A 20,028-nucleotide genomic window follows, 5' to 3' on the forward strand; every position below is an offset into this window, starting at 1 on the left:
TCTGTGAGCTCCTAAGTAATTTCTACCTGGAAATTTAGAGGGATGCCCTAATTAATTTGCATGGAAATACTCTACATGGTGAAAAAAATACATCATCAAACTCTTATGCTGTAGTATGAATAAATATGACAGATTAGGGTCAAAATAATTAGCTTAACACTGCCAAAACAAGCATGCTAAATTTGGTCAGTGTACTCAGGTTAATTTTCAATGCAGAGCACATGCTTTGATTTGAGCAGTTAAAAGGAATCTGATGGAGTTTTAGTTCAAATCCATGCATGTCCAAGGGATAAAAATAAAACCAGTGGCTGAAAATGCAGCAGTGTTGCTGTGAAATTTGTTGCACTGTTAAGATTTTGATTAAACCCTTCATCCATTTATATTGGCAGAAAAAAATATGGCTTAAGGTACAGGTGACTTGATTGTGTTTTGAAAAAGACATTAATTGGTAAAATATCAGGCTAACAAGTGACTGAAAGAGTATTTTTGATCCATGAAGAATACCTATATACTTCCTTCATGACCACAAATATTTATCTTCCATTTTGTTCAGGTATCAATATAAACAAGTCAGTTTCTGACCACACATCATTTGCAATATTCAGTTGTTAGCATTGTGCTTTATTAGTTGTTTTCTCCTCCTAATGAGGGGGGTGTTTTTCTTCTGAAAATTACTCACTGTCAACTTTCATAGTATTTGTTTAATTAGTACCTCTTGCTAATGAATGAGGAACACCTTGCAAAGTATGGTGTATATAAGCTTCTCCTGCAGCACATCATGTTATTTGCTCTTCTTCTCTAGATCTGTTTACAGAGAGCAGACTTTCTTTTAATTGGCAAAGTGATAATGTGGTCTCTGTTGCTTAGAGCTGTTTGGCTGGTGATAAATAGGTAAGTCAATACAAAAAAGAGCATACATCATCAATGTAATCATTTTCCCCAAACTAGGAATTTGACCTGCTTGTAGGTGAACGCTCAGGATCTTCTAAGGTACAGAATGTGTTTATATATATTAATATATGGGCATATACATATTTTTATGTATATATAATATTCTGCGATACAGTTTAGCTGTAAACAGTGGAAGTACTTGATTCATAGAGCTACATGTAGGAAATAATTCTTTTTTTTTTTTTTTTTTGACCTTTTAACTCTTAGGGAGCAGAGCCTGTGTTTATTTTTCAGTTATGTTCAGGTAAAGTAATCTGTGAAATACGGCCTTGGGAATCCAGTGTTTGTTGTAAGATCTTCTCTAGCTGCATGGATGAAATCTGTAGCATGCCCCTGCTTGAGTTAAGTATTTTATAATGTGGAGTGGGAAGGAAAGAGATTGTAATTGCAATACTCAAGGATTGGTTTGTATGCCTTGTCGCTCCTATCAAAGGGGTAAAAACTAGCTAGCTTAATATGCTAAGTGTGGTTTGCATAGTTGTATATATGGCCAGAAATCTGTGAATCAGCTTGTGAAGGCTGTGTTGTTCAACAGCGTTTTGATAGCAACTAGTAGCTAAGCCAAACTTCCGTCTCTAATATTGAAGTATTTAAGATGCAATAAGAAAAATCCAGTGACCCATCTTACCCATTATGCCTTACAGGCCTATAATGAGGAAGGTAATAGAAGCAATTATAAATCTGATGCTTTCAGCTCAGGAGGAAAAAAAAAAAAAAAGCTTGGAAAACCAAAAAAGATTATCTTATTGATGATGTGGTGGGGTGCCTGGTTTTTGGTTGTGGGTCATCTGAAAAGATAACAGAATTGAATGTTAGAACTACTGGAAACTCTAACACCTGCTTTAGCTTTGAAGGTGTAAGCTTCCATTTCCTTATTGTTTCTCAACAGAGTCCATGTTTTACTTTTGGTATAATATTAGTTTTACTGTAAAATGGGATAATTCAGAATGAAACAAATCTTAAAAATGTGAAGATTTTTTTTTTTTAATATTTAGATATCTAAGTGATGTAGCTACTTTTGAGTTAATGTGCAGTTTGAAAATAGGAGGTAGTCTCTGAACTAATTTTTAATATTTCTTTCTGGTCTGGAATATCTTCATTTATTTATATTACTCTATGTATGAAAATATATATGTATTTTTCCTTAGTTCAAAGTCTTAAGTCAAATCAAGGTGCCATATCTGTCGAGAACTGTGACTCTTATTTTAGTGAGTTCAAATGTGCTCAATCTTCAAATTCCAGTGCATGTAAGCTTACAGTCTTAGGTTCTTAAGCAAAGTTACCTACTGCTTTTTCTGCCTGAAAGTAGAGAAAATGAGTTTTTGTTTTTAAGTGATCTTTACCAGGAGCCAAGGAGAGAAAAAGCTCCCCGTAGCACTGTAGGAATAGCTACTGTGTGTAACAATTTCAATGTAGTTCAGTAGTGAGTTCTATGCTCATACATCGCATATGCATTAATCTTATTCAAAATCATGGTTATTGTAAAGAATGAGCTCAGTGAATGTGTGTTAAATGGTTGAATAGATTTATTAATTTGTAAAGTGTTCCTTGCTTTAAATAAGTTGACTCTGACAAATATTGGAGAGAAGTTGGAGGTTTGGAGAAAAGTTGGTTGGTTTAATGAAGATTATGAAAGTTTAAAGAAAGAAATTCAGTATTTTCAGAGAGGAATATTTTGAGGTTTGTTTCAGATTAACATTTTTTTTGTTTTGATTTGATCATAAAAATAAGTTTCATACCTATATGGCTGGAGTTCACAATTACTGGAAGACCTAGCAGAAGTAGCAGTGTAATATTGTAGGCAGCACTGATAACCTTATAGGTGTGCAGTTAACCAGGTCAGTGAACTAAGCCTCTGGAAGATAATACAGCTGGAAAACTAAGATGCTGGTGCAGTGCAGGAGAGCTCGGGAACCATTAGTTTGGTTGGGCAGCTGCTTATGGGGACGCAGCAACAGGCAATGACAGTTTTTTAATGGAGCTTCCAATAGATTGTTTTTGGGATCAATCCTATTTATATATTCATTTATGACCTTGGCACAAATATGAGCACACTTATACAATTTGCTGAAGACATAGAGCCAGGAGGGTTTGTCAATAAGGATTGGAAGACCCTACAGAAAGAATTACATGACCTTGATGATTATAGGAATAGAAATGAAATTCAATAGTACAATGTGAAAGGTCATTCCCTTGGGGATTAAGAATAAAAAATTTAGGTTAGGTATAGGTTGGGAGCAAATTTTGCTGTGGGATACAGGCTTTTAAGGTACATTCGAGACTTTATTCCACACTTTCCTCTTAAGCTTATAAAGCAGTGGGTTGTGAAGGAAGGTTCAGCTTATAAAGCTGGGGATTTTGAGGGAATTTAATGTATTTTGTTTTCCCAGTTAGTCATGTGACAGCTATTTGTGTGATTAATCTGATTCATTCTCTTATACATCTTTTTGTGTATATGTGTGTGTTTATGTATCTTCTGAACCTAGTGGGATGAACGAGGCAAAGAAACTATCCCTTTTTATTGTGAGATAGACTGGGGAAAGAAAGGGAGAAGAAGCAAAAGAAAACTCAGCATTCATATTTCCTCAGAAGCTTATTTATGTACTAGCTGGATGTGTCTTTTTCTCCCTCAAGATCAGAAGGGTTCTGTAAGAGCTCAAGGAAGTAAAGGGATGCTGAGAGAAGCTTTGAAGTTTCACTTTAATGCTCAAATCCACACAACCTCCTGTGCACAAACACAAGGGCCCTGCAGAAAAGTCTGGGTGGACCCTGCGTGTGTGGTTTAACTCACCAGTGTGGGCTCTCCAGGGGCTGCAGGGAAGCACTGGCCTAGTGTGTGGAGCACCTCCCCTCCTCGGGGAGCCTCGGGTGCTCGCACGGCTGTTTGTAACACTTTTCAGTACCTTCACTGCCTTGAAGTGTTTTGTCCTTTCTTAATTATGCTGTCCTTGAGGTGCCCTCAGCATGGCTGAGGGGTTCAGCATGGACACTGTGGAGCTGCCTGTGTCCAGCATGAGGCAGCCCCGGCCCTTCCTCACAGAGTCCCCTGCGTGCACCTGGACATGTGTGACCAGCACAAGTGGTACTGGATGTCAGCAATTTGAAGACCCTGGTCCTTAGGTGTGCACCTTTATGCCATCCTTTCAAGAGCTGGTTGTTTTAGCTTTAACTGTGGCATGGCCTAGTGACAGATGGCTGTGAACATGAGTGTCAAAGGCAAACACGCTTTTGGTAAACCACAAGAGGAGAAAGAAAGCTATCTGTGACTTCAGAAATACTAGTCTGGAAAAAAAATAAGAAAATAAATATATAGTTAACATAATAGCAATATGTTTCATTAATATGGCAATGATTCAGGATCTCCCACTCTACTGTACCACCAGTGGTGCTCCTCCAGTTGCAAGGTGAGCTTGTTTGGTAGATGAAATCCAGCTGATGACTGCTGTGGCTGAAAAAAATGTAGAGTGGTTATGCTTCAGGTTGAATATCTTCATTAATACCTTTGACATAAATATTGCTAGTCTACTTAGTTTTGCTTCTTCAGCAAATTTTATAAGAAATTCTAGAAGAATAAACCTGCTGGCTTAGGAGACCTTATTCATTTTGGGATGACATGAAAATATTTTTTTCATCTCTTTTGGTCATTGAACTGAAACTGTATTTTTCACATTGTTCTAGTAATAAGTGTTTGTTTATGTACTTTCCAGCCTTTGATACAGTGCTGCAAGTGGAAGCAGAGAGGAAATATGAACATAAATGTTTCTCTATTTCTTGGAGAAATTATAAGACTAAAATAAACCAAATAGGAGGGAAAAACAGCATGTTCCAGCTAGTGACGAGTAAACACCATGGAGAAAAATGTATTTCACTAAAGCATCCCCACATTGACTTATCACAGCTGAGAATTTTCTTCAGGAGTGAAAGTTGTTTTTCAAGACCTTATTAAAAACTTAAAAGACAAACAAGACAAACATCTAGGCATGATGTGTTAGTAACTGTTTCAGCTGTCCAGAGGAAATTTTGAAATTATTCATGTGTAAAGCTGGTTGTGTGGGTGCACTTCACTTACAGTGACCTGTGTCTATCATGCTTTACCTTGGATGCTCTGACTGACAAAGGGGAATTAAAGCTAAAGCTTTAATACCTCTCACTATTTGTTTGGAGGAGTTTAAATGCACTAATAAATAGTGGTTTGCTCCAAAATGGATACTGGTTTGACCTGCACATCTTGGTCCTTAAGCCAGTCCATGGATGATTGAGGCCTCCTGCTCATTCTTGAGCTTGACTACTTCAGTAGTACAGAATCCATGTAATCAATCAGGCATGGTGGACTGACAATGAAATGCTGATTTATTTTGAAAATATTGGCAGGAATTGTTTGTTTCTGGTAGGTATTTGGACCTGTGAGAGGCGTTTTACCCTTTTGTGGTGTTCTGACCACTGCAGGCATAGCCACTGGTAGAAACCAGCTGAGCAGATGTAAGCTCTGAAGAGGTGGAGAGAGAGGGAGAGCTGTGACATTCCTGAGGGAAAGGGAAGGGAGGTTCAGAAGTAACCTCCACAACAGGTTGATGTTCCTGCTAAGGTGCTGTACCTGTTTCTTGCTCAGTGTGTTAGACATAGTGCTGGGCATGGTGTTGTAGTTCTGTTGGAGGCACGAATGATGGCTCTGCAGTCACCTGAGCTAGGAGGCAGGATATATTTTGCTGAGCAGCTCTAGGATCAGTGGAGGTGACCCATGTTGGCAGCCATGATAAAGCGCTACTTAAGGAGCACCCTAAAATAGTATTACAGCCTTTATGTAACTTGTACTTTAAGAAAAATTATACTGAGGGAAGGCTTTGGTGCTGTGCAGTAGATGTGCTTTGTAAGTCTTTGAGCATATCTGATAGCTTTCAAGGTCATTTTTCTTTATTGTACATTTATAGCAGCTGTGTAACAATTATTGAATAATGACTGTCTGCTTTGTCTATGCAGAATTGATTTTTTTGGTGAATTACTGATTGGATTGATTTTATACTTTAGATAGTATTGGACAATTAAGTGTATAAGTTACTTTGATCTCTGATACTTTACTTGATCTACTGTGGCAAGACCAAGCTTTAGGCATATTTATCTGAACAATTGCAGAATCTAGAATGGAAAAGGCCTCAACTCCTCCAGTCCCTTTGACTAGACAGGACTCTTTTATTATGTTTATTTTGACTAAGTTTTATTATGTTTATTTTGACTAGACAGGACTCTGTATTATGTTTATTAATATTTTTCTTCCCTGCCCCTGCAAACCTAGAATTGTCAAGGCATGTGATTTCTTTTTTTTTTTTTTTTTTTTTTGGTTTTGTTACTCTTAGGACTAAACCTGGTCTATACTTGAGATGTTTTACCTGGTATTCAGATTCAAGTCTGTTAGACTTTTTTTCGTGCTTTTTGGGTACCATGAGAGAAAAGGGAAGGTCTGACAGTCATCCATGTTAGTGGGATGGAGAAGTGGCTGTTAGATTGGGAGAGTTACATAGGTGTTAAAGCAGAAGACAAGAAGCTTACATCCAGGCAAGGGGGAGCATGAAAAGGGATTCACAATAGGTTTGATACAGTGTGTAGAGTACTGAGGTATCTGTACTTTGTATTTTTATTTGGAGGAACAGGAGGTAACTTGGGAGCGGTAACCTATTTTTTTCCAGGGAGGATTTTTCTCTCCAGTGGCTGATTTCATATGGGTAAGTAAATAGATAACCTTATGTTCTGAGTAATTTGCTTAATATGTTCGTATATATTTCCTGGGCATTTCATTGTTGCTGATACTTGCACAATTGTGGTGTTGTCTTATTGATAGCACCTTAACATCTGCTCTTTTTGCCCTCAGTCTATCCTCCCTTCAGGGTATTATTATACCATTACTGTAATATCCAAACACCTCAGTCTTTTATGGCTCTTTCCTCTTCCCCTATGAATTAGGCAGATGCAATTATTCTGATTTGACAAATACAGGACTGAGGCACTTAAAAGCTAAAGGTGATATGCTGAAAGATATTTAGGCACCTAAATGTGTAAAGTGCCTAATGTGATTTTTTTTTTTTTCTAAAGCATCCAAATACATTAAGCATCCAACTCCTGCTGACTGCAATGGAAGTTAAGTACCTAACTCATCTGGATGTTGTCAAAAAAATGTCCATGGCTGCCAATCTGTCTGGCTCCTTATTTAGGTAAATATTTGAAAATAAAAGTCCGTGACTTGCTCTATATTACAGAGGGAGACTCCTTCCCCCCCCCCCCCCCCCGCCCCCCCCCCAACTGATAACCTATTACATTAACATTTTTCTTTAGCTTTTGTTTTATATTGATTATTTGTTCTACTTATAAGGTCATTTATAATACTTTATCGTGAAATATTATAAACATGGTACTTTAGCTATCAAGTTTCTTAGCAATTCAGCAACAGTACCACACTTAGATTGAATCATGTTTAGATTCCATTGCTCCTAAACTAGCTATTTTCTTAATGGAATTTATCAAAGCATTTTGGGAGCTGTTATGTCTAAATGCTAGTGTACTTATTCAGTTAGTAGTTGAGTAGGTAGGAAAGGGATTGTGTACTGACATTCAGGTTTCTGGATAAAAGCAAGGTTCCTTTTTTTTTTTTTCCTGTGCTTTTAAAACGATAATGGTACTTGCTAAAGTGATAAAATACAAGAACTGCATTTTTACACTTCTGAATTGAATTACTTAAGTCTAGGACGTTGCGTTATTGCATCATTATCGCGGGGTTTCTGTGGGCCTCCAGAGAGATGGTATGAGTGGCATGTATCTCAAGGCAGTGTGAAGGTGTGCACCCCTTAGCCTGAATTCTCACCCAGCCCTGCTGACAGCTGCTGCACCAAACATTGCCAGATGAGCTGCTTCACAAGTGGCTGTACACCTGTAGGTGGCGGCAGTAGATGTAAAGGCTCAGTCTAAAGATAATCAGCCAGCCACTAAGTGGAATCAAAGAGTAGAAGAAAACTGCAATTAGAAAAATCACCCTAAATCCTGAATGGTATCCATTAGGAGAACGTTTACATCAAAGCTGAGGTCATGCTGGTAAGGAAGAGCTTCATGTTGCTGCACAGAGTAAGGGCAGGCTGACAAACAGGAAAACTTGTGAAACTGTTGTTACAGAATGGAGATTCAAATTACAAGCAGATCATCCTGCTAAAGCACTGCCTTTACTTATTAATGAAGGGAAAGCTTTATGGGCTACCTGGCAAATTGATTCAAATCCTCCGTGGGATATCAGTACACCCTCACAAGGCTGGAGGGTCTCCCCACCACTGGTGCTGTCCAAAGTGGTAAGAGCTTGCATTTCTCATGCAAGGAAGTGCAAGATTGGGTAAAATAAGAAGGAATTCAATGGGTGTTTCACACCCCATGCTACCCCCAATCAAATGGGCTGGTAGAAAGAGCTAATGGCTTATTGAAAAGAAATCTCGAACCACGGGAGGCTTGCCGAGGTATACGGCTTCTCAAGCTACTCTCCCAATTAAATGACTGATACGGACCTACTGGAAGCCCTGTAGGTAGGGCTTTCTTCCTAAAAACGGAGTTTAGCGCTCCACCTACTGGGGAAAAAGAATATTATACAAAATTACAAGCGGGTTTATGCTTGAGAGGGTATCTCAGATTTGTGTACAGCATTACGTCAAACCCAATAGCAAAAAGAGTTGGCTGACTTCTGGCCCTGGCTGGGGTGTCCTGAGATGAGGCATTTAGCTGTGCCTGGGTCGTGGCACATCTGTGCCTGAGGTGAGGGCTCTGGACAGAAAAGGGCTGGGGTCAGGAAATGGCACTGGCACTTGCCCTCTCCAAAAGCATCAAGAAACTTCTCAATAAGGCTTTCTGCCATACAAAATAACTATATTAAATATTTGACAAGTTCAGTTGCAAGGACCCCACCCACAGGTGATTAAGGGACCAAAAAGCAGACAGTTGTGTCAGCGCCACTCAATGGCAGCTTTAATCTAAGCTGGTTGGAAGATGATGGATCTGTCCTCTTAGCTGCAGACACTGTTCTTGACAAGACAGCTTGTTTGGTGCTGGCTTTCTGATCTACCACGAAGATAATGAAATTAAAAATGACCCACATTTGTTTAATATTTATCTTTAAAAAAGGTTTTCTCAAAATGAGAAATTATTGAATGTGCTCTATCTTTTGTTATTGTTTCCTTCAGGCATTACTTTTGTTACATCTTTTCCTCCTCTGTATCACAATGTGGAAAGAACTTCCACTGAAAGATTAATATTGAAGGGACTGCAACTTCCTAAAAGTAGTACCATGTCATTTTATCAGGTGATAGCTTGGTTTCCAAGTGGCTAAAACATGACATGTCAAAGTATTCTGTAGCAGCAAGCAACATGCATCTACCATTGAATTCAGATCTATAGCCTACAGTGGTAAAATTGCAATTAACAAAAAAGAAAACCACACACAATGTAATAGATATTCTAATCTCCAGTTAATAGAGTATTGTTCTTCATTAGTAAGAGAACATCTTTCTACACCATTGCAAGTACTTAACATTACTCATTTTCAGTCAGCTACATACATTAAAAACAAACAAAAACCACCCATCTTAAAAATAATTTTGTGGTTAGCCCTTCATGTTGAACTGAAGTCATAGTTCCAAATATCTAAAATCCCCTCAGGCAGTGGATCACTTCCATGATTTTGTTAACAAATTAGGAATTTGGTAAAAAATTGAATAATTCTCTCATATCTTCTGCTGAATCAAAACTGAATGAATACATTTTCTAGCCATGTTCTTAAGGCAGGCTACTTCCGATCTAAAGAAGCAAGGAAAATACAAAGTGCAAAAACGGGCTGTGCCTCCTTGTGGCAGCACGATGCAAATCAGTTTTCCTGTCTACTGGCAGGTTTATGACTAATTTAGGGGAGTAATGGATTATGGAGAGTATATTTTGCTGTATGAAAACTAGATTTTTCTCAACTTTAAAAGCAGTCAACACAAAGGAAATAAAGGAAATCAACCTCTCTTCCATTTTGTACGTGGTTTTCAGCCAATGATATTTTCAAGAGTATGCACTTCACATTCTTTTATCTTTCGGAATTCAAGTCTTATAAAATATGGTATGTTTGTGACATTTGTATCTTGTAAAGGGGTCTTGGCTCTGTTATGTCTCTGTAAATTGATGCCTGAAAGGAGACGGTCACACACATTCAGCTGCTGTTATTCTGCTGTTTTACTATGATGCAGTCCAGAAATATCTCACTGAAAGTGGCAACCTCATCCTCCTTTCAGAGGAAGGCCAATCCACGTAGTCGTTCAGTCAGACCAGGGCATTGTCTGGCAGAAGAGCAATCAGACAAAGCCCAGATTTCTGCTGGCAGCAGTAGCAGAGGGAAGAGATTTTTCTTGGCAGTGGCACTCCCTTGTACAGCGTGAGGATGGCACATGCTGGCCATGCTGAGGGCTTGGAAAGCCCTGTGCTGTGGGACATGGCTGCTGCCCTCGGGAGATGAAAGATGCTCCTTTAAAGGGCAGTTTTTAGGAATGAAATAAGGCTATTCATTTGAAGTGCTGGCAAAGCCCATCTTCTCCCATCAACTGTAGATTGAGCTGTTGCAAACTCAATCCCCATTTTCAGTTATGCTCCTGGGGTATGGAGGCTGGAGATTTATAGGTACTGAGGCAGATATGAGGGCTGCAGTGGAGGGAGTTCTGTGCACATCATTTTCAATAATATTTTACAAGAGAGAACCTGCCTTCAGCATGCACTGTGGCTGCTTAGTTTCCACCAGCACATTACCCAGCATTGTTCCTGTGTTCTTTGTGTTCACACAGTAATGTTGCACAAGGTACCAAAAGATACTACCTTTCTGTAATTTTTTCCATCAGCAAAGAAGCTATGTCTAAAATGAAGAATGAATTACTGTGTTAGGTGCAGCCTTTGCTTCTGCCTCCTCTTAGGACAAAGTCTGATTTGAGCCAAGTTTTCATGCCTGCCAATTTGTCTGATGCCTTTCTAGAGCAAGGAGAGAAACTATTGTAGTAGCTGCTGTTCAAAAATGTGGCATTTACCATAAACATCATATTGCAGTATCTAAGGTAATGGGAATGGTTCTGACTATGTCATGAAACTTGGTATAGTGCAAAGCCTGTAGCTGCTCCGGAAAGCTTCAATGCACAGAGCTGTTTTATTGTACCAATCTTCCTGATTTCTGTCTCAATTTTTTAGTAAGATATCCACAGCTTATGAAGAGGTGAGGTTCATATTTAAGGGCAGAATGAAAAAGTGGTGCTGGACAACAGCTAGGAGACTCAGCAAGCATGGAAAAATGTGCAAAAACAGCTTGCTTTGGAAAGTATGTCAAATTTAGAATTTCAATTTTGTATTGGGGTGTGTTAAATAGCCAAACTTTTTATCATTTATTTTTCTTTCACTGAAAGTCAAGCCATCACTACATCCCCAATGTCTAAAATTGAGGAAGATGTCCAAGTCATTTCACTTAACTGTTGCATGTCATCCACAAATCTAAAACACTGATACTTTTTATTTTCCTTTTTCCAAAATAGGCCATGTTTCTAAGGCTAAGGTATACAAAATATATGTAAATGGAGAGAACTACCAAAATATACTTGCCTTGTTAAATCCTGGAATAGAATCCTTTTTCACTAATTTAAAGAGATCTTTAATTTTATTCATAGGAAGCTTACCTTGAAAAGAAAAACAGGAAACGTTTTCCTCGGTGCTGTGGCAGATTTTCTGCCTGTTCACAGTTTTTTCAGATAAACTGTAAGCAAAGAAAAAAATGTTTTATGGAAATAAGTTGTGCACCTGTAGCCATGCTGTTTCGGCAGATAAACACTGAAATCTGACTTTTCCAACTATCCAGTTGGAAATAAGGGCATTTTTTTGTGGAGAAAGATGCATGTAGGGGAGATAAGTTAATGATGGCATTAAAGAAATGAGTTTTTCAGCTGAAAGGTGTGTGTTGTGAAATGGCAGTTACTTGTGAGGGAAAGCTGATATGGTAGGGGTTTGACTTCTCTTTGGTTGTGACTTCAGGTGTTGGAGGTGGCTGTGATGATTACTATGCTTAGAGCGACTTCTTTCAGTTATGTTTAAATAGTCCCCGTCTGAAACAGTAATGTGCTCTGCGGATGAGGAAGTACTTGCTCTTTAACTGATCAATGTTTCTTATATTGTATGTTTGTGGCATTCCTGTGGCAGTGTAGCCATGTCTTTTATCTACTTGCCTTGGAAAGGAAGAAAGAAGAGAGCTATTTTTCTCCTCTGAATGCATCAGAGTTTTTCAGTGTGGTAACTAACGCAGACAGTAAGAGGCTTGTCCCATCAAGAATTAGTTCAAAGCATTCTGGTGAGAGGTGATGGACACAGTGTGGTAACTCACTGCTCTTGAGGAATACTTTGGCCTTGCTCTGAAACTTCACTCCATGGTGGGGCTCCTGTTGGAGCAGGAAGAGAAGAGGTGCATGGGTCTGTTTTCTCATCAGTGGTCCTTGCCTGTCATAATCCCTTGTGTTTGTCAAATCACCAACCTTGATTTCAGATTCCAGATGGATTATTTCTTCTCTGCCTGATTAATCAGATGAATTGTGAAACATACTGGCAAAGGAGAAGAAAACAATAAAAATTAGAAGTTACCGTTTTAGGTTAAAATAGGTACACATTTCTTATTCTGTGACAGCAGTCTTGTTGTGAGCTGACTGAACTACCCAGAGGGGGAAAATTGCAGACGTGGTGCTAATGCATCTTCCTTGAAAGGCTGTTGGAACTTCCTGATCTGATGAGTTCCTGGCAGGTTGTATGGGGAAAGAAAAAGGCTCGGAATGAGGGAAAAACCTTTTCTTATAACTGTTCTGGAGAGTCTTTTTATTACCTAAAATTGAGAGGACATCGTTTTGTCTCATTAATTTCTGAGTAAATACATACACCCAGCTGTCTGCATTTCTTTAGCAGATTCATCCCGCTAAATCATAAAACAATTTTAAGCTATGTGGTGTGAAAACACTGTCACTTACATTGCATTTTTTTTTTTCTTTTTTCTGAAGATTAGGAATAAAGATTTAGCTTTTTCCAGGGCTCAGCAGAGTAACTTTAGAAGGTCATAGAAATCTTAATTCAAACTGGGCGACGTTCTTAGTTCTCCCCATAGGTGGGGGTAGTGAGGTGCATATTCCCATTCATGCTTTCCTGTTGCGGGTGCAGCTGGTTTGAGAGTCAGCCTCAATACTTGCAGTTCTATCTAATTGTGAGAGTATCAGACAATTAGAGGGGAATTATTTCAATACATGCTCGCAATGGGCTCTGTTGCAAAAATGGGTATGTAGGTACTGGCTTTGACGTTGGAGGCAATGACTGTTGCTGTCATTTGGAGTCTTTCCCCTTACTCTTGGGTTTTGGGTCGGTCTTTGGGTTGGATAATCAGCAGGTCTTCTCTAATTAAAAGCATGCCTTTATCTGTGAAAGCTAAGAGATACTTTGTCTTCTGTGTGTATCTAATACAAAAGTTTATTATGGCAGTAGTCTTACAAAGTGTGTTGGGCCTTTCCCTTTAACATTCAGAGTTAGAGTTGTACGTCAGTGGCAACAAACCAGGCTCTGTATTAATCGCCTAAACCTGTGAAGCAAGTATCAAAGCTTTTCTGTTCTGCATAGCATTTTTTTCTGCTTTTTAAAAAAAATGTCTTGTCTCAGTATACACTGTCTGCTCCTGCTGGTTATATCTTGCCTGCTCTCAATCAGCTGTCCTCATGCACAGCTTTCATTGTGCCTGTCACATCCTTTGCTGTCTTGCCTTCGCTTGAAGTATTTAATCTACTATATTCATCTGCTGCTTAAATTCCTCACAGGTTTGGCTGTATGACCCTCACTTCATTTTTTTTTTTTTTTTTGGGGAAGACATCTTTGACTCACCTTTCAGACACATCTCGTCTGGCAGATGGAAAGCTGCCCCTTCCCCACAGTACCCAGTTTTGTTTTTTCACCTCTAAAATCTGTTACTCATCTCCTTTCTGTAGCCATCACAGATCAGTCCCAGGTAAAATCTTACATATGTAATTTCCATATCTTTGGAGCTAAAATCTCTTGGTGTTATCAACACACTGTGCTCATAGGGAAATGTAATAGAATGATAGATTTCTAGTAACTGAAGTTGTAAACTATTTTTTTATTGGAAACACTTCTGTGTATCTTCTTTGGGCTGTGGGATGCTGTAGTCATCTTGTCTTCCTGGGGGCAGACTGACCAAAGTTTGTTGCTATGAGAAATACTGGCAGTAAAGGAAATATCTTGACACTTTTTCTTTATTTTAAACCTAGCCCTTGAGGGAGCTTAACCCCAATAATGAAATGCTGAGATAACTGTACTGTGTTGAAGCTAGCTCTTCTGGTTTTATGCAGATATGACCCTGTGTAATCCTTCCAGGAAGGTGACGATGCTTTTGTTCTTTTGTCAGTCTGTCCCACAGAGACCTCCAGTTGTTTGCTCTCCTTTTCTTCCACTTGTGTCTGATCCCTCATTTTGTCTGTCTATTCCCCCCCTTTCTCCCCCTTGTTCTCTCAGTCCCTCCCTCATACTCCTAATACCCTCCTCTGTCACTGTTGGCAAGTGGTGTCCCTTGGCATGATGACCTTGTGCATGTCTCCTCCACATGGCTCAGACTTAACTTTTTTCAGTTCCTGCCCTATGGCACTCTGGAAAAAAGCAGATGGCTCTCCAGAAGCCTACTTTAGGCACCCTAATGATCTCTGAAAAATGAGAAAGTGGAAGGCAAAACAAGGGCATGGCCATTAAATGGAGTAATGCTGGACTAGTAGCAAGGTTGAGAAACAAGCTTTAAAGTGCTGTAATTAAATTGAATTCCTCTTTACCTTGATATACAAGAAGTTTCTTAGCAAGGAACTGTATGAAGATGCATGTAATATTTAATGATATGCATTTAGTCCTTGTGAAAGTTAATTATCAGAGCAGCCATTATAGCCAAGAGCAACATATGTTTCCTCTGGAGGGTCTTTTGAACTCATCTAAACAGTCTTTCTAAGAAGGTTATGTGGGGAAAGTCTAGCTAGTGTGTGGTGTCCCTAGAGAATTGTGGTCTGATCTTTCCGTGCTCAAAGGTGTCTACTGCCACTGGTGTGCATTGTTAGGGTTTATAAACCTTTATCTGTATGAAGCCACTTTCTTCTACCTTTTTCAGTTTGGTAATTCAGTAAGGTGATTTAGTGACTTAGCATATTAAGACAACCAAATTATTTTGGGGTCTCAAAATGGTTCCTTTCTCAGCTTTAAATATTTTTTACTTCATATTTTTTGATGCACAACATGTTATTTCAAAGAAGACCAAGACGAACTTTTCAAAACTGTCTAAAATGGTTGCATTGGTCTATACTCTCATTTATGGATGCCTAAATGTATATGCATCTCAGTCCTGAGCATTGAGAAATGCTTCCTAGGCACTGAGGTGTGAAGTGGGGTTTGGAGAAGTGGCTTATGAAAATTTGAAGTTACCAAACTCATCAAAGCATTTCTGAAGAACCGAAGAATCGCCAAGTTTTACTTTTTTTTTAATTTTATTGCTACTGTGCAGTTCTCTTTCAGAATTCACTTCTTTAGAAACTCAGGTTCAAAATGTATTAAATTACACATTTTTAATAGTGAATGTTGTTACCTTTTCAATGAGAACCTGTACATAAAATTAATTTGCTAGTTCTGGCAGCAGTGCTACTGTTGAAAAGTTTGCTGGGAGATTAGTCTTTGATCTGTCTCTGCAGTTACTTGTACTAGTCCAGTGCAGTGAGAAGCTCTGAAATTAATTTGATCAAATATTTGTTTTGAATGTAATATTTAGAACTGTGAAGTAAATGAAGCTTCTATAAATACACTGAAGGATGCTGTTAGTGACTCAGTTTATAAATCAGCTCTGTTTTGTGCTGCTGAATATAACCCAAACATTGGCAAAGAAAAAATAGTGAAAACATACACCATTGCATAATGTTAAGGTATTTTGTAGCCTGGAAAATGTGGTGAATTCTATAGAAGTGACAAATAACACTAATAAATATCCATAGTTTATGGATTGTGATTTGAGGTTTAGATTCAAATGGATTTTTTCAGCAGGTTGAACAACATACTCCATCTCACCACCTCTCCATGAATTATTTTGATTTCCATATGTTTTTCTATATTTTAATTAGTTATAGCATGCACGTTCTATTAGATATAGTAAAACTTAATCATATTTAAAAGGTGCATAAAATCACTTACTGTGAATATATTACATTAAAATATTACATGTGTATATCTCCAATAGGACAAATTCTGTTTTTGTTTAATTCACAATGCCTGGTTCATTGTCTGTGTAGAATGTCTGGCTCTTACAGAGTTATAAGTGAATGATTCAGGTATATAATACATCTTTATTATGGTATTTAAATCCATCCTTCTGGAAAAAAAAACTTTCTTACACTTAACAAATATTTATAGGAAGGAAGTTGTATATGAAACTCCTAAAGTTGTTAAAATGTAGGATGAGTCTTCTGGAAAACAATGTTTTGGTTGCAGTCTTATTAATATTGGACAGATTACAGTTAGGGTACTTGCAGTTGATATTTTTTCTTTAAATGAAAATGCATTGGTAAGTATTTTAGCTGCAAGGAATTATTAGAGGGTGGAAAACTGAACCAATATTGGACTTGATACCTCTTGGCTAATTAAGCAGTGCAATAAGTAATCACAAGACTAAAATCTGTAGGATTTAAGTTATTCCATGAGTAGTTTGACTTGTAGACTATCGCCTAATTAGAATTTGTCTGGAATATTTTTCATGGCTGCATTGTTCCCCAATGAAAAGTAAACTTTGGCTGCAATTATATTACTATTTACCAGACTAGAACAGATCCTACTCAGCCTTGAACAAAATTAACTTCTAATGGTGCATCACATTCAGGTTCAAAGTTTCGCTGCTGCGGGTGAATCAGCTTGAGCTGGTGTTAATAGCACAGAAGTCTTTCAGCTGGGCTCTGTTAAAGAGAGGATATGGTAAGACTGCATAATGCCAATGTGCTCTGTGACGGGTAGGAAAAATGCTCGACATTCCCAATCCTAAAGGAAAATGGTTTCTAAGCGTATCAGTAGACGAGTGAGGTTGGTTCACAACATCAGTTTGGAAGACTCTACAAGACAGCGTATCTGAAAATGAAGCCCACCCTTAAGAGAATATTTTGCACAGGAGTTGCATCAGGCTGGGCTGCAGCAGAGCTAATTGGGTGTTCTGCCTGCAACTGTTGTGAGCAACACTTATGTCAAGAGAAAGGTATGAATAATCCTGTCAGGAAACGTAAACATCGCCTTGGAAAATGCAGCCTGTTTCCCAGAGGTTGCCTTAAATTGTGAATTGTTAGTGTTTGCAGACATCAAGATTTTAATTAAATTTTTACTTGTAATTCTAGGTGCTTCCGACTGCTCTAAAAAAAACAACAACAAAAAAAGCAAATGCATGTAGGTTGCTCAAAATTACACTTACAAATTGAGGAAATGGGTTGCTGAGGGAAAGATCCAATATAAACAAAATTATTATTCATGGACTGGAAAAAGTAGTATTTTGGATGAAGTAGTAAAACTTCCAGTGAAATAACTGAGCAAATGCATCAGACTGTTTAAAGTCTGCCTCTTAAATATTTGTAAATAAAGCACCTGTGCAGCTAGAGTAAAATAGTGGTTTTATTTTTACTCTAGTATATTAATATGGAGAAGTTGCCAAAGGGGAAAAGATGTGTGCAACAGATTACTGGAGGATAAAAGAAATAAACCATCAAAATGAAACAATCTGTAGAAGATTAATATGAAGCATAGTGCAGAGCACAAAATTAACGTGAGATTCTCCTGTACTAGACCTCAGCTCTGTATTGCAAAGCTTGAAGTAGCACAGTGCTCTGCTGATACGCTTACCTTGGGGTTTCGGTATAGTAATGCTTAGGAGCCAGTAAGTGTCCTATAAAGATGTAAAGCTTCCAATGGCTTGAATGCCTAAGACCCTAAGGAGGTATTTTTCCGCCTTTTGTGGCTATTTAAGCTCCAGGTCAGTAAACCACTTGAACTTTCTCTTCATTCAGTTTAAGAAGACTAATTTGAATACGAGTAGAGTGTGTTGAGTTGAAGCAGGGTGTGCGCTCAAATGTGCCTTGAAATCAATGTTATTTGCTTGGCTTCAAATTGCTGTAATTTCACTATTTTTCATTTAAAGGCAGTGCGGCTCTGTACTTTGTGTGCTCAGAGCATTTTTTTTTTTTCTCAGCAGAAGTACACAACTCCTGTAGTTGTATATGACCTAGGAAAGTGATAACTGTATCTAAAGCAGGATCCTTTGGACTTCAACTACGAGAGCTATGAAGTATATTTTTCACTCAAGCATATTTTTGATCAATGACAATTATTCTAGAATGCAAAAACACCAACAATTTTGATTTTTATCTGTCCATGAACACCATGAACAAACTAAAAAATGAACAAATATTGACTAGAAATGAGCAATTAAAATGTGCCACAGCAATGATGTGTTTCTTCATGTAAACAACCTTGCAGGTTATTGGCTCAAAACTCTGTCATCTTCTGAGACAGCTGATGTGGTGCAAGTCTATGGCCCTGCTTACTGTCGCCTGGCAGTCCTAAAGCTGTATTGCAGAGCTGAGTGAGGATGGACGAGTCCTGCTGGGGCAGCAGGGGAGCTTGTGCTCTGCTGCCATCCGCTAGCACTGGTACCTTGTGCTGCTGCTCCTTACTTTGAGAGAAAAGGCAAAAAGAACATTCGTAACAGAGCAGCAGTGATTTTTTTAAAGCTTTTATGGTAACAATCTTATGTACTATAGTATATATTATAAATTTAGATTTTTTTTTTTCAGTGTATCATTTTTCTTTCTAGAAGAGTAATGTGCTTATAGGTAGCTACTAATGGTTTTACTCCCTGTATCCAAACCTGGAAAGAGGACTCAGTCCAGAGGCAGTTGAGAGATTTGCAATTTTTGATACCTGCTTCATGCTGTATTTCTAAAGCTAAGAGGCAAATAGGAGCTATGTATCTTGTGTTCCTTGTGGCATTGCTGGCAGAAAGTAATGAAAGCAATGCATCCTAAAAGCTCAACTGCTTTTTGTGCTGTGTACATCTACAGTACATAGATGCCTGTATCTTCTACTTTTGTTTTCAAAGATTTATTGCAAAATAAATTCATGCAGATTGAGAGTTAAAGATCTTTTATATTTATAGCTGCAAGGAGTCAGTGAAATGCAAGTTCATTCATAGTGAACTTACTTCAGAGAATCACAGAACATCTTGAGTTGGAAGGAACCTGCATGGATCATGGAGCCCAAGTCCTGGCTCCACACAGGACCACCCAAAACCAGACCTAATGTCTGAGAATAGTGTCCAAACGCTTCTTGAACTCCAGCAGGCTCAGTGCTATGACCACTACCCTGGGGAGCCTGTCCCAGTGCCTGAACACCTCTGGGTTGCACCCTTTGGTCGAACCTTTCCCTAACCCCCAGCCTGACCCTCCCCTGTCCCAGCTCCATGCCATCCCCTTGGGTCCTGTCACTGTCCCCTGAGAGCAGAGCTCAGTGCCTGCCCCTCCGCTCCCCTCGTGAGGGAGCTGCAGGCCGCCATGAGGCCTCCCCTCAGCCTGCTCTGCTCGGGGCTGGACAAACCCAGGGACCTCAGCTGCTCCTCAGATGGCTCCCTCTCTAGACACTTCCCCAGCTGCATAGCCCTCTTTTGGATACTAATAATTTTGTACTTCTTAAATTGTGGTGCCCAAACCTGCACACAGTACTTGAAGTGAGTAGTATAAGTTGAAAAAGTAGTTGAAGACTTTTATTCCTTCTAGATGGCTTGCTTTAAAGTAAGTTATTTCAAACTTTAAGCAAATAGTTCATAAAATATGTAAAAGGAACATGTTCAAATGTTGACATTACAGAATTCTTTTGACATAGAGGGAATCTCATCCTGCTGCTCTATTGTTTGACATAAAGGGAATTACATCCTGCTGTTCTATTGCTTACATGCTGATA

General features: G+C 38.7%; 1 protein-coding gene and 1 long non-coding RNA gene across 5 annotated transcripts in view; both read left to right on the plus strand.

Moving 5' to 3' along the window:
- Positions 1-20,028, plus strand: part of DPP10 (dipeptidyl peptidase like 10) — a 481,130-nt gene that overhangs the window by 27,623 nt on the left and 433,479 nt on the right. The gene's annotated exons all lie outside the window — the stretch shown is intronic.
- Positions 743-19,614, plus strand: LOC311438783. 4 transcript variants are annotated; one of them, XR_014694311.1, is made up of 4 exons: positions 743-990; positions 6,633-6,668; positions 7,036-7,154; positions 18,263-19,614. It is a non-coding gene; the product is annotated as an uncharacterized lncRNA (long non-coding RNA). The 4 variants fall into 4 exon arrangements; XR_014694312.1 differs by lacking the exon at positions 7,036-7,154 and adding an exon at positions 17,418-17,466; XR_014694313.1 differs by lacking the exon at positions 7,036-7,154.

This window comes from Aythya ferina (assembly GCF_964211825.1).
Source record: "Aythya ferina genome assembly, chromosome: 6".
Classification (NCBI taxonomy): Eukaryota; Metazoa; Chordata; class Aves; order Anseriformes; family Anatidae; genus Aythya; species Aythya ferina.